This window comes from Thermobia domestica, chromosome 17 (assembly GCF_964235325.1).
Source record: "Thermobia domestica chromosome 17, izTheDome1.hap1.1, whole genome shotgun sequence".
Taxonomy (NCBI): Eukaryota; Metazoa; Arthropoda; class Insecta; order Zygentoma; family Lepismatidae; genus Thermobia; species Thermobia domestica.
The window spans coordinates 161,454,233-161,469,786 of NC_137470.1; the positions used below are offsets into that span (position 1 = coordinate 161,454,233).

At 37.0% G+C, this 15,554-nt stretch overlaps 1 protein-coding gene across 4 annotated transcripts in view; it reads left to right on the forward strand.

Moving 5' to 3' along the window:
• The window catches only part of LOC145674450 (piwi-like protein Siwi), a 197,318-nt gene that overhangs the window by 19,452 nt on the left and 162,312 nt on the right, over positions 1–15,554 (forward strand). Inside the window, exon 1 of one of the 4 annotated variants that reach the window (XM_081744518.1) lies at positions 7,457–7,921. The exons of 1 other annotated variant lie outside the window; for it this stretch is intronic. The gene's annotated coding sequence lies outside the window, so the exon portion shown is untranslated. Of the gene's footprint in view, positions 1–7,456; positions 7,922–12,134; positions 12,180–15,554 lie in introns of those variants that run through there. 2 more of the 4 variants (XM_081744513.1, XM_081744515.1) reach the window with 2 other exon arrangements.

Sequence of the window (15,554 nt, forward strand, 5' to 3'; positions counted from 1 at the left end):
ACCAGGTTGCTTTTTGACTCATGATTTTACAGTTGTTTTAACTTCATCGAAATCATTGAATCGAGACGGGGAGAATCATTGTGGCGCCATTCCTTGGACTGCACTTTGCTCTCAGGGTCATACAGGTATGCCCACGTCTCATCTCCAGTGACCACATTTTTGAAGAAGGAAGAAAATCCGAACCTGTTCTGGAGAAAACTGAAATGTCGGTTTTTCGGGTTTCCGGTTTTTATAAAAACTGGTTTTGCCCATCCCTAATATATATATACAGTGGCGGATCCAAGGGGGGTTATAGGGGCTATAGCCCTCCCCTTGACGCTCAGGTATACACTGGATAAAATGAGCTTCAAACCTGGTTTACACTGTATAAAGCGGCAAACCATCGTTTAGCCCCTCCTTTGAACATATCCTGGATCCGCCACTGTATATACACACACACACACACACACACACACACACACACACATATATATATATATATATATATATATATATATATATATATATATATAGTGTTTCCACACCGACATCATACCATTCAACCATTGGGTTTGGGAGGTGATTCCTCACACCAACATAAGACAAAAAGTATGGACCAATCTGGGTGCACAAATGCTTCCTTTCGGAGTTATAGGCTGCCGAAAATATGAAAAAATGACCTTTAAAGGTCCATACCTCCAATATTATGGGGCCTACCATAGTCGGGTTAAGACTTGACTTAGGAACTAGTATGTGCCCTATCCAAATATCCATGTTTCAGAATCCTGCGTCACTTCTGCAACAACTTTTATAGAGGTAGTTGTTGACTACTTGGAATTATATGCCCGTAGCTAAACTCCCTCTATAAAAATTGTTGTGTAAGTACAGTAGGATTCTGAAACATGTATTTTTTGGATAGCGCATATATTAGTTTCTAAGTAAGGTCTTGACCCGACTATGGTAGGTCTCATAGTATTGAAGCTATGGACCTTTAAACTTCATTTTTCATGTTTCCGGTGGCCTTTAACTCCTTAAGGAAGCATTTGTGCACCCAGGTTGGTCTATACATTTTTTCTTATCTTGGTGTCAGGAATCACCCCCCAAACGTTGACGGTGTTGTTTTGAAACATCCTGTATGTATCCTGGAAAACTGTTTTTGTGACTATCTCTTGAGCCACCCAACCGATCTCGATCAAATTCTTGATGTAGACGCGGTTCCGGCCTGGGAGTGTTTTTAGCTATTTACTTTGAAGGTTGAACTTAGTGGCGTGGGAGGAGGGGAGATAAAAAAATAAATAAAACTTAATTATTCTTGAACCACCAGCCCGATGTGAATCAAATTTTTAAAATGGAGGAGGTTGGGGACTGGATTTTTTTTTTATAATTTCACCTTGAAGGTAGGATCTACGGTTTGGGGGAGCGGAGGGATATATATATATGAAATAAATTAAACTTAGTAACTCTCGAGCCACCCAACCGATCTCGATCAAAGTTTCAACATAGATGAAGTTCAGATCTGGGGTGATTTTTATCATAACATTTTGGTGGTAGAACTTAACGTTTAAAATTGAATTGAGGCCTGAAGCATGGAGGAGGGGATTATCGAAAATGACTTAGAATAGTGTTGAATCCATAGTTTTTGGGGTTGCTGAGATGAGCAGTGATCTTTCCGATGCCGTTTAAATCGATGCCACTAGAAACGAAAACAGCATATTTCACTGGTACTAAACACATGAGATGCGGAGTTGTGTATTTAATTTTTTTTTTTCATTTTAACCCAGCGAAGCAGGTAATCGATGCTAGTTATTGATAATTTCAAGTCATAGAAAATGTCCACTTTACGCGATAAAGAACCATAGGTTAGAACTATCAATATATCAAATGGTTAAATCGATTCTTTCCAAATGAAAGTTATGGATTCGTAGAGCAATACTAACGGTTCCAAGTTAATTTGCGACGTTGTCACATAGTGAAATTTTTGATTACCCATAGCGCTTGAAGCGATTGATTGAATGATTGACTTTGAGTTTTACGTCCCGTTCAGCAGCGAGGCTATATGAGACGTGGACCTACTGATTAACGTGGAATCCGAACCACATGAGCTCCCGCCGGGAATCGAACCCGGGTAGCGCTTGAAGCGAAGGAGACTCCGAAGGGTATACTATTATGTAGGATTTTGCTTTGTTTTGACCTGAAAGATAGCACTCTTTTGTTCATGGGTGCATAATGAATGTTTTTGGATTTGCAAATGCACACTGTTGACTAGGTTTGCAAACTGAGAAATAAAATTATTAGCACCCACCCATAATCCCAAAACAGATGAAGAATAATTGTATTTTCAACGAATTTCAAAAGTTCGTTACTGAATGCTCTCTGTCTGTTATTTGCGATTTTTTTTTTCAATTTTGAACCCTGCGTTCAATAGAGCATCAAAAATTATCAGAGAAAGTGATTAAAATTTTTGCGTCACTGTTACCGTTCCCGAGAGATTTCCAGAGACTTAAGGAGTCATATCTCGGGAACCGTAAGTCATAGAGAGATGACATTGGTGTTGATCAATACCTGAGAGGATGGTAAATAGTTTGGTATTAATAGTAATTGGTGGCCACTGTCCAACTGGCCAGAGGGTTGGCCAATGGCAATCAATTAATATCGGTACCGAAAGGTTTACCATCCTGTTAGGTATTGATTAACACCAATATCATCTCCCTATGACTTACCGTTCCCGTGATATTGGCCAAAAATTGTTCCGATTTCGGGAGATTTAAGGAGCAAATCTCGGAAACCGTAAGTAACAGAGAGATCATATTGGTGTTCATCAATACCTAAGAGGATTGCAAACATTTTGGTACCAAATAGTAACCGGAGGCGAATGATCAACTGGCCACAGTTCCCCACATATTGGCCAAAAAAAATTTGTATTTCGGGAGATTTAAGGAGCAATATCACGGGAACTCTAAGTCATAGAGAGATAATATTTTGTGATTTTTTTGCGAAAAAGAGAACGAGGTGCGGATAAAAAGATTTACTTTTACATGTAGGAACAATCACAGTTATATTTCCAGCTCCATCTATCCATTCTTTTTAAGTTAGTTTTGACAATGCTCTTGGAGCATTTTCAACTGGTTTAAATCTTGAAACTTATTGGTGAGCTGACAAAAATACCGATCTGCCCGTAAAATACCTGTCAGTTGGAAACCCTACCTTATACTTGAAAGTAACTTTACGGAAAGGACCGTAGGCTATATAGAACTTTTTGGTTTGTATTTCAGAAGGAAAGGGAGCTTCAAAGTGGAAGAGGTGGTTTAAAATAGATGTGAAAAATAGAATCTATATATTAAAATGGTTGTTTTATGTTTGTGGTTACGAAAAGTTTGTTTGAGTACGTTTATATCTTTTTTGGCCAATTATTTTGACAATAACATCTCGGAAAACACAAGCTCTAGAGATATGCCGTTTTTACTGATCGATGGCAAATTTTGTGTAGATTGTTCAGTTTTAATTGAATATTTTTAAATGGCCGTTATTTCTTTATTACATTTTTTAGAGGTACAGTGGAAGTATTGAAATTTTAAAAAGCATCATATCTTACGAATTATACATTCGAACACAACACATTTATATAAGGGGTTAGTATATCTCTCCAACGTTTGTTAGATGGTCAAATGATAATGTAAAACAAAGGATAACTATTTCTCCAGTCTAAGATGAATCTTTATTGTTTGGAGTGTTTTGCTCAATGAACACCATGTATCACTGACACTACAATTAATTGTATGTAATGTATTTGCTTATTACATGCTGCATGCAAGAAGAAAGAAAATACTGATCATACATGAATTAGAAACTCCAACCGGAAGTAGGCTCAAATATTGCAAACGGTGCGAGATATTGAAAAAAACAATCGACAAAATCTCCCCTTCATGGCACCCCTTGCCGATTTTTATCAAGACGTCTTTTACTTGTGTCTGTAAAGGGATATGTACAGATGTTGTGAGGAATGGCAAAGATATTCATGCTCATATGTGAATGATTCGCTGTGTAGAGAGCGCAGGTTCAGCTAGTACTATTTTAAATAACTTCGTCTTGACGTAAGAATTATACTAGGTACTATTAGAAGTATGCACTAATTCTGTATTTTTCTATTCCCCTTATCTTCCTTCCAATATACCTTTTACCACACCACTCAGAGTAAAATTTATTCTCTAACAATGTTCTTAGTTCTTTTTTAAAATCATTTTACATATCCTTTTACCACGCCAACCAAGGTTTTCTATTCTCCTCAACATACAAGTTTCATAGAACTTAAGTAAAATATATTTTGTCTTTTGATAATGTTCATATTTCTGCTCTGCACAGTAAAATATTCAACATTTAATCTTTTTTTTTTTTTTTTTTTTTTTTTGTAACTCTTCATTCAGTAACTCAAGTAGTATGCTTCTCATCATTATCACCAAAATAAGATATTCCACCATTTTACTTTCTATTAATGGTTTACAATTCTTATCTCTGTTAATAACATATCCTAGCTAGAAAACTTGTCATGCACCTAGGTCACAGTCCTAAGAATCCCAGCTACCATTGTTATAATCTTTTTCACATACAGGGTGTTTCAAAACAACACCGACAACTTTTGGGAGGTGATTCCTGACACCAAGATAAGACGAAAAAGTATAGACCAACCTGGGTGCACAAATGTTTCCTGCCGGAGTTATAGGCTGCCGAAAACATGCAAAATAGAAGTAGTTATCGTGTACTTCAAATTATATGAACGTAGCCAAATTCTCTCTATAAAAATTGTTGCGTAAGTCCCTTAGGATTCTGAAACATGTGTTTTTGAATAGGACACATAATAGTTCCTAAGTGAAGTCTTGACCCGACTGCGACAGGTCCCATCGTGCTGGAGATATGGGTCTTTAATTTTTTTTTTAATATTTTCGGCAGCCTATAAGTCGGAAAGGAAGCATTTATGCACCTAGGTTGGTCTATACTTTTTGCCTTTTCTTGCTGTCAGGAATCACCTCCCAAACGTTGTCGGTGTTGTTTTGAAACATCCTGTATACTTTCATCACAAATTATTTTCTGACTTTTATTTAAATCCGATTTAAACTATTCGCTGATCAAAACAATAAGTTCATTGAAAAAATTGTTAACGTGTAACAGTTTTACCAGCTATCCCCGTGGCTTCATCAGACACTATGAACCATAGTGTCATAGTGTTATAGTATCTGATGAAGCTAAAGTGGATAGAGTTGGTAAAACTGTTACACGTTAATAATTTTTACAATACACTTATTGTTTTGACTAGCGAGTAGTTTAAATCAGATTTAAGTTTACTAAAAGCAAAGTTTTTATTTATCTTTTCTGACACCACTTTATTTTCTTGCTCTGATTCCGCAACAACAGCTGTATAATTTGAAACTCAAATATACTAGTCCTAGCCTCTATCAAATTAACTTGTTGCCCAGGGCTGTATTAACCCATCTGAAGGCCTGGGGATAGAAAAAAAAGTGGCTCCCGCTGACTTCACCTAATACATTTCTGAGAAAATACAGTAGGAAAGATAAGGGAATATTTTTAATATTTTTGGTCATATTGTATATTATGATGATGATTGTAACTTCATAATTCTTTTTAGATAGCCAGTTGAGATTTTGATCAGAGTGAAGGCCCCTGTCCACCATAGTCCCCCTAAGCCCCCCTTAATCCGGCCCTGGTATTCTCTCATTCAACTCTTCTTTCCTATTCTTCTACACAATAGATAATGTCAGAGTCGGATTTAGCTTTAGTGGGGCCCCTAGCTGTTGAAGGTAATGGGGCCCTTTATGTGTCCAGATGAGTATAGGCACCCTACGTACAGAAATGAAGAAACTAGAGAGAAACTAGAGAAACATCGAATTTTTCCGAAAGCTATCATAGAAGACAGTTTTTAAAAGCCTGAAAGCGTTGTGTTCTCTCTCTCTCTCTCTCTCATTCTCAAATTGATTTTATATTTAAGCTGATGGATGCGATTATGAAGCCTCAAAAAGTATAAGCCATATTCCTTGAAAATCTAATATTTTTACGATAGAGATCTTGAAATATTTTTAATCCGAGGGAGGAACAGTGGCGGATCTAGAAGGTCTAAACTGGGGGGATGGGCAGTCAGAACCCAGATTATGATAGGTATACCATGAGTTTACAGCTTTTGATGTATCCTGCAGAAGTTTCCAACTTGATTATCATCCGGTGGGTATTATGGCTAGGTTGGATGTTGACATTGTGGACCTCAAATATTGTTTTAAACATTGCATAACAGAATAACTGCAACTTCAGCTACATCTAATGTTTCAAAAAATTTCCAATAAAGTATAAAAGGCAACGCTTACTAGAAATTTTCGAAAATATATTAATAATAGTTTAAATTATTTTTGTTACTCAAAAAAAAAAAAAAAAAAAGCTGAAGAGGGCTAGGCCCCTTTGCTCCGGGCTAGATTCGCCACTGGGGGAGGTAGAGTAATCCATATCACATTAAGTGGTTAAATCTATCGCACATACTTGACTAATTTTTACCTTATATGCACCAGGGATCAGGGAAAAGGGTCAAATAAAACATACATAATATTGTATCAGAAAACGAGTGACTTGTATAGAGATTATCGTGAAACTAGAGAAAAGAAAGAGAAGGATACCACTACGGCATTCTTCACCGACTCCAGCTCTGTGGAGGAAATATTGCACCAAAACTGGACAGTTGCAATGAAAATAAATCGTGGAACATATTTTAAAAAGATGCGGGGAAGAACTGGCGTCTCTGGCATGTAAAATTTGGGGGGACATCAAAGAAATTTATTTAAATGGTACTTCGTAGTCCAACCTGTTTATTATCTTCGATTCCATTTTTACCGTTCTGCTTACCTTTAGGTATATCAAGAACTCTGTTATAATCGTTTCACAGCCTGAATATTATATATTCCAAATAAAAAATTAGTATTATTTATATGTTATTCTATCGTTAGTAAATAATTAAGGGGGGACGTGCCCCCCTCGTCCCCCCGCCAGAGACGCCCGTGCGGGGAAGTATTCCGTCCTGCATGAAGAGATTAAAGTTAACGCTCAAAAAAAAATTACTATAGAACTAAAAGAAGATAGAGGAGGAGGAGTCTACGGGATATTCATAATACTATATTTCCCTTTAAGACAAAAACTAATTGAAATGCAAGAAAACTCGTAAACAGACAAGAAAAAAATAGTCAACTTACTTGCGTACTAACAAGCGATGGATGCAATAATTATTCTCCCGCAGTAGTTAGGAAATATATATATTTAAAAACACAAAACAATGAAAGGAATTTTAACTTTGTTGGTGTTTGACATCACATCGTAAAATTATTAAGTATTAAATAATTGTTATTACACATATTTAGTTGCTACAAGAATAGTTATTTACATTTTGTGTGTCGCAGTTTGGTCGTCTTCTAAGCACCTAATTCGCCTGCCATCTACTGGTAAACAATCAATACATTCAACATCAGAAGCGGCACAAGAAAGGGAAGTGGTGCTATTATTATTGATTGAATTTAAGTAATCTCTGTTGAAAGTTAGTAACAAAAACTATATCGATTGAATTTGTTTTCAACAGCGTGAAAAGTGCAAAACTGAATTTACTGTTTGAAGCAAAGTGTTTTCTGCAGGTTATACGTAAAGGAATAATAATGCCTTGCACTTCTACGGAGCACGGTATCGTTTTCGAGGATGTCTCCTATTGTCTATTTAGCGAGCTCAACATTAGTTTTATTACTTTGGACTATGGTTGCAGTTTTGTGGAGAAAATCATGGAGAAAAGAAGACAAAAACTTGGAACACAAATATGTGGAAGGAAAAAAAGAGACAAAAGAAAGAAAATGTTTGTTTTCATATGTGTTGGTGATTAAAAATGAAAATTCTCCAGAAACAAAAGATGGTAAGTATTGGGGCTAATATGTATACGTTATATTATTGTGTTCAATGGCGGTGCTGACGACCCTAAAAACTGTGTCCTCCTGGGCGGAGGGGGCATAGGAGCACCTCAAATTTACAAGGCTTTGGATACGACATGTTTTTTAGTTATGCCAAGAGTTCCAACGCTAGTTTCGTTGCTACTGACGAACAACAACGTTGCCAGATCTGAAGATTAAAAGGGAGCGAGGTTATGCTTCAAAAGCGGCAAAGGATATAGTATACGTAAGACCGTCTGAGTTCCAGAAGGAGCTGGACGCTCATACTTTTAGGGATTACTCATTGAGTATCTACGAACTTAGAAAGGGGGTAACAAACCCACTTTCATTACTTATCCACTGATACGAAAATAAAAAAGAACGTACCTATTTGCCCTTGTACTTTATATGCTATAGCGCATTACATTATATGCAATAAGGATTTTGGTCTGCATCACGATATAAATTTAAAAATATTTAACATTTTTCGAATCGAAATCAACAAAATGTATTCTAGAAAGTAAAAATAGAATGTTTAGCACATATAATGAAGACAGCGCAGTGATTTAATTTGGTAACGTATAAATATATAATATGAAGTATCCTCGCGCACGTAAGACAAGGGGGTTCTCATGTATACTATTACCGCGGCAAATTTGAACTATGTGTAGCCAATACGCAGAAATGAATTATTATGCAACCATACATTTTTACGGGAAGGTTTTAGATCACTGTTACCCCATGTGGGTGAGTAACTGGGTTGGTTTCTTTCTGTACTAAAATTTATATATTTAATTTACACAGTATTGTCGACCAAGCGGTAGCGAGTAAAGGCGTTTCCAGTCCCGCAGAGCATGTTGTTTTCTATCTTTACTACAACTCAATGGGAAGGGGGACCACCAATCTAGAACCTTGCTCATTTTTTATTAATTTTATATATGTAGGATGTTTTAAAACAACACCGACAACGTTTGGGAGGGGATTCCTGATACTAAGATAAGACAAAAGGTATAGACCAGTCTGGGATCACAAATGCTTCCTTTCGGAGTTATAGGCTGCAGAAAACATGAAAAAACTGAATTTTAAAGGAATTATGGGATCTACCGTAGTCGGGTCAGAACTTCACTTAGGAACTAATATATCCCCTATCCAAGAATCCATGTTTCAGAATCCAAGGGTACATGACAATTTTTATATAGGCAGTTCTTACGGGTATATAAGTAGAAGTACTCACCAACTACCTCTATAAAAGTTGTTGCGGAAGTACCGCACGATCCTGAAACATGGATATTTGGATAGGACACATACTAGTTCCTAAAGAAAATTTTGACCCGACTAGGGTAGATTCCATAGCTTTGAAGCTATGGACCTTTAAAATTCATTTTTCCACGTTTTCGGCAGCCTATAACTCCGAAAGGAAGCATTTGTGCACCCAGGTTGGTCTATACTTTTTGTCCTATCTTGGTGTCGAATATATATATATATATATATATATATATATATATATATATTTCTAGTAATTCTTATTTATTGGTTTACTTGCTTCGGATGTCCCGAGCATAAGGTGTAAGTAAAAATATATTAAGAACAAATAATAAAGAAACTAAGTCTATCTGATGGATAACAATAAGAATTTATATAAAATGCAATGAGCTTATCCGTACGGTACTGTATACCTAGTTTTGAGCCACCCTATATATATATATATATATCGAATATGTTCGTTTAGCAAATTATTTTCTGTTGTGATTAGAATACTCAGAAAACAAAACTTTTATTGTATTATATAAAACTTAAGAAGTTTTGATTTCGTGTATGAAAATGAGAAAGTGGCGCATTCTTAACAGTTACAGCCTGGAGATTAGCGTGTCTTCCAATTTAAAATTTTGGTAGCGAAGGCACTTAAAAAATCGCCCAATCTGCTACTTGTAGCTCAATCTGCAATAAATGACTATTAAGACATGCTGCGATTTCAGGAGGAGCGTAATGTACAAATATCTAATAAGAGTGGGTAAATTTTCTCTCTTCGTCGGTGATGTTATGTATAGTTATTCGTAATCCATGAATACCTGAATGATACGAAAGGATGTTTTGATTTTGTTTTATTTAACAATATTCGTTGTGGGTAAATAGTCAACTTCATGGCTTCTTTATGTAATTTGTGATTCGAGGGTTTTTTGCAGGAAATGAAATTAAACCTTAAAGTTTTACGCCCCATGATTATGCTGGCTAGGCTAAAGGAGACGGTGATGATGAGAAATGAATGGAATGGTGAAAGGAAGAAAGTGGGAGGAAACGGTAGAACACAGAGAAAACTCACGCACACAGTGTTTGTCTACCACAAAGCTCCTTGGGGCTGGGATCGAACTAAGGACCCCACGCACTAGAGGTGAACTCTCTGCCACTGAGCCACCGCGACGTCCTATTTATCACAGAGGACTCGCTTTGATCCAATTTTCTCAGACTGCCCTGTATAGAGTTACGAGCAAAAAGAGGTAAGACTAAAACGTGAAAATTAATACTTTTAAAATAAAAACTTAAACGAAAATTTTGTTTAGAGTTGCTTCGTTTCGGTACGATATTTGCATTTGATTTCCTTTCACTTTAGCGTCCCTTCCAGCAGCGAGGTTATATAAGAGACGTGGACATACAATTTAACGTGAAATGCAAACCACATGAGCTTGCGCCGAGAATTGAACTCGGGTCTCCTACGCCAAAGGCGTATACACTAACCGTTTACCCACCAGGAAACTCGGTAGAGTATTTGGAAAGTAAAATGGAATGAAATGATGGAGTCCCACGATTATGCCGGGTAGCCTAAAGGAGACGGTGATGATAAGAGATGAATGAAATGATGGAATGAAGAAAGTGGGAGGAAGCGGGAGAACCTCGAGGAAACCCACGCACATGGTATTTGTCCACCGCAAAGTTCACTTGGCGCGAGTTGGTATCGAACCAAGGACCCCTAGCTCCAGAGGTGAACGCGCTACCACTGAGTCACCGCGGCCCGCTAGGGTATTTGGAATCTGCAGCTGTATGATGATGATAATAAACACTGGGGAATATGAACCGAAGCCGAGCCAAAGGTCCGTCCGTCATTTTAACTTCTTATTTTACGATATGAATGATTTAGCGTTTTTCGATAGTATATTACGATGCTATTTATTTTAATGTACGTTTATATTAGTGTCAGGGAGACTGAAGGCAACCACGAATCACTGTTAACCTCAAATTATAATTTTAATATGTAGTAATAATCACGCTAGATGTTACGGAGATTTGTTTATTGTATTTTAGTAGTTGCCAGCTTAGGTAATATTACTAACAATTTATCAGAGGGTACGGTTACAATATTATAAATAAAATCATTGAAAAATGAAATGAAATCTTTTAGTTTTACGTCCTACATTTCTACCGGCTGGGCTAAAGGAGACGGTGATGATGAATGGATGAAATGGTGGAATGAAGAAAGTGGGAGGAAACAGGCGAACCCCGAGAAAACCCATACATACGGTGTTTGTCCGCCACAAAGATCACTTTTTGCGGGCTGGGATCGAACCAAGGACCCCATACATCAGAGGTGAACGCTCTAACATTGAGCCCCAATCATTGAAAAATGTTTGGGATTTTAATGGTTTTCACTGCGCTTCTCACTATGATTTTTGTTTTTAATTGAAAAGATTATAAGGGCAGTAAAGAGTAATGTAATGCTGGATAGAAAGCAGTAGTACCAGCAAGTTGCTATTGAATAAATCGCTAACTCTCAGAATCCTGACAGAGCATTATCTTAACTCATGATTTTCAGTTATTTAATTATCATCATGTTTTGTAAACTTTAAAAGGAACAATCATTTCTTTTAAACAGATTGCTTATCGTCATTTTATTACCTCGAGGTAGATTGTTTCTAAAAAAATTCGCTTTTTTATATGCTTTTTTTTCTTTCTTCCAAGGCACTGCTACGATTTCAATCTCTGCATTATTGTAATTATTTTATCATGTGTGTTTAATACAAGTAATTATTTTTGTTTATAATATCCACATTAATTTTTATCGTTATTTATCGTAGTAGTAATTCAGTTGGATTGCGATTTATTTCATATTTGAGGGATTTTTTATTCAGCGAAAAGTTCTACTTTTGAAAACACTTACTGATAAGTTATGGAAACACTGTATCTACGTAACCGTTACTGGCTTTTCAACGGAGAGGCAACGACATAGGAAGCAGTTTTTGTCTTCTATTGTAGGTAAAGATGTGTTCTTGTTTTGTGTGGTACTCATTTTTGAAGAAAAATTACGAATAACGTTCAGGGTGTATGTTGTATGTTGTGTTCGTGGTTTAAATACAACTTGTGTGCGGTATTTAAAGGATAATATTCGATACGTTAGAATTCATATCTCAGACTATACACGCATAATCAGGTTTTTAAATATAATAGTAGCCAAGGTCATTACAATAGAATTTTTAGACTCATTCCTCCTTTCTGCTGAGTACGTGTCTTAAGCATGTCAACCTTATTATATTCCACCGTTCCAAAGTTAGAATACTGTCTCTTAAACGTTCGTCAATACTGATTAAGAGTAGTCCGCCATTATGGTTAACATGAGCAAGTACGTATGAAAGAGGATTGTGTTAGTATATTACGATGGTGGAAACCTGCACCTTATGTTTACAAATTTGCAGTTAGAAGTGCGAAAAGGTTAACTGCCGCAGATGGCGGCCCGGAAATGTGAAATGTGTATTGTTTATCTTCTCGCTCCAATCACTTGCTGGTGATTATGCCTCATGGTGGTGATTACGGTTCGTTATTTGTAACTGTGATGGGTATAAATACTTTGTGCGTATGGCATAAAAGCTACAGTGAATAAAACACGAACTAATTTGTGCTAGGTGTCCACTAAAAAGCCTGAGTGCTATCTATTGGAGTCAGGACAGGAGCGGACCCAAGCGGTAGGGAAGGGCTGCGTCCGTAGGGAGCAGGCGCGTTACTGATGGTGGGTATATGTGTAAACGAGGTCGTTTAGAATGGCTCACTGTAAGTCACAGTTCGGCTCCGGAGCCGTAGATGGATTTGTGTGAGATATTAAATTCCATCCTACGAAATTTACGGGTAAATGAATAGAATTATGCGAAATGTCAGCATCAGAATAATAAAAAAGGCAGTAATGGCCATCAGTGTAAGGTAAGTTAAATTCTGAACTATATGAGTTGCTGATTGATGCAATTTTAGGTAAACAATCAATAGAGCATAATATTGTAGTGTTTCAAACCCACTGTCTTATTAACTAATCTAAAACGTATATACTGTGTCAAGGCAGTGTACAAAGCAATCCTTCATGTGTTGCAAAGCTGTGCAACACAAGACGTGTAGTTTATGCTATAAAAGTATTTTCCCACTATCCTCGTTTATGAGTATACACACCGTCGCTGACGCGCCTGGTCTCTACGGACGCTCACCCTCGTTACCGCTCAATCCTTCCTGCTGCGCTCCTGCCCTGACTCGGTTAGATAGCATTTGTGCTTTTTAGTGGACACATTGCATAAGTTGGTTCATGTTTTATGCACTGTTTTTTATGCCATACGTCCACACTGTATTTAAACTCAGCCCTCTTAAGTCAATCTGCAACTAGTAATGGAGCTCCTCATTTAGTGAATGTTATGCTAAAAGAGATATATTTTTCATGAATATAAGTATACCCCTATAGAATGGGGTAGCACGCACGAAAGAAGTATTTTTGTATGAGTTTTGTAATTTTTAATATTCCTGGAACATGTGTTTAATCGGGAACACCATCCCGAAACCTTCTTTAAAAGTTTATTTATGTAACACTAAAGATTCATTGTTTTAGTAATTTCTGAGTAGTACATTGTTTGCATCACTTGACAGTTGTAAGATACTAATTTTTCGCTGTAATGCTTTATAGATGCATTATTATTATTATTATTAAGTATTCTACATTTTGGCAGGTCCTGGGACCAATGGGTGGTTTTGTCTTTTCTCCTTCTTAATTTTCAGTTTGGGCCTGGAAATGTTCCTTCCACGTTTCTCGATCTTCATCTTCCTGTTTTTCTCCCAACATTTTCTTCTGTTTTTAAATCATCGATCACTTGTCTTCTTCCTTTTCCTCGTTTTCCTTTTATCTTTTCTTCTATGACGGCATGAAAAGTCAATGTCTTCGCAAGATGTGTCCAGTCCATTTGGTCTTTCTACGAAGGATGGTGGCTAGAAGCGCCTTCTTCTCTCCTATCCGTTTTAAAACACTTTCGTTTGTCACTCTTTCTGTCCATTTTATCTTCCTCCAACACCACATTTCGAAGCTCTCTAAATATTTCTTCTGTAATGTCCAGGTCTCTGAATCATACAGTCCAATACTCCATGTATATAGCGCTTTACAAATTTCTTCCTTAGTCCAATATTAAGGCTCCTAGTAAGAGTGGTCTTTTCTTGTTGAATGCTTCTTTTGCTATGACAGTTCTCGACCTGATCTGTCTGATGCAGTACGCGTCTTTCGTCAAAATACTTCCCAGATATCTGAAATGATCGTTCTCTTCAAGTACTCTCTGTTCTACTCTGACCCGTAAGGGCGCATTTTTGCGGGATATTCTCATGACTTTTGATTTTTCGGCGTTGATTTCCATTCCATATAGTTTCTCAATGTCAACTGTTTTGCCAATCATGTCCTGTAGTCTTTCTTCGGTTCTGGCTGTAATAACCGTATTTGTCTGCATACCTGATCTTGTTAATGGTCTGTCCTCCAATTCCCATTAATGTGCTTCCTTCATTATCATTGTTCTGAGATAATTCTCATTAACTCAATGATATCTCTGGTGCCTTTTCCTTTCCGGAATCAAAATTGATCTTCCTCTAACATCTCTTCTATCTTACTTTCTAGCCGCCTGTTCAGTACGCGCGCAATTATCTTTCCAGTGTGGGAAATGAGGCTAATGGTTCTGTGATCGCTGCACTTATTTGCTTCCATTTTCCTGGGTGGTGCAATCATTGTAACATCAAGAAAATCCTTTGGCCGTTCTCTACTCAGGTAGATCTTGTTAATAAGTGAAGTCAGTACTTTCATTGCATTGTCTCCTGATCCCTTGAGCAAATCTGCTGGTATGTCGTCGTCTCCAGTGGCCTTCCTCCTTCGCATGTCCTTGAAGGCTTGTACTACTTCACTTTTATAAATATTGGGTCCTTTTTTTCATCATTCAACTCTTCCCCTGCTTCGATATCTTTGGTGCGGTTTTTCAGATTATACAGGTCTTTTATGTATTCCTCCCAAACTCTAAGAATTCTTTAATGGTCAGTGACTACATGACTTTGTTGACCTTCGTTTTCAAACATGCGTATACATTTGTTAGCTTTCCCTCCTAATTCTTGTGCTTTCTGATACATGAGATCATATCTGCCGTGCCGTTGAAGTTCCATTATTTCTTCAAATATCTGTTCTCTTCTATGTACTTTTCTTTGGCTTTGTCCGTCTCAATTCATTATTCAGTCTTCTGTATTATTTGATGTCCTTGGTTTTCTCGGTGCTCTTTCTATCTTGCCAATGTTATTGTGGAGTGTGTCAAGTAGGATCTGTTTAACTTTTCCCCAACTATTTTCTACATTGTCTACCAT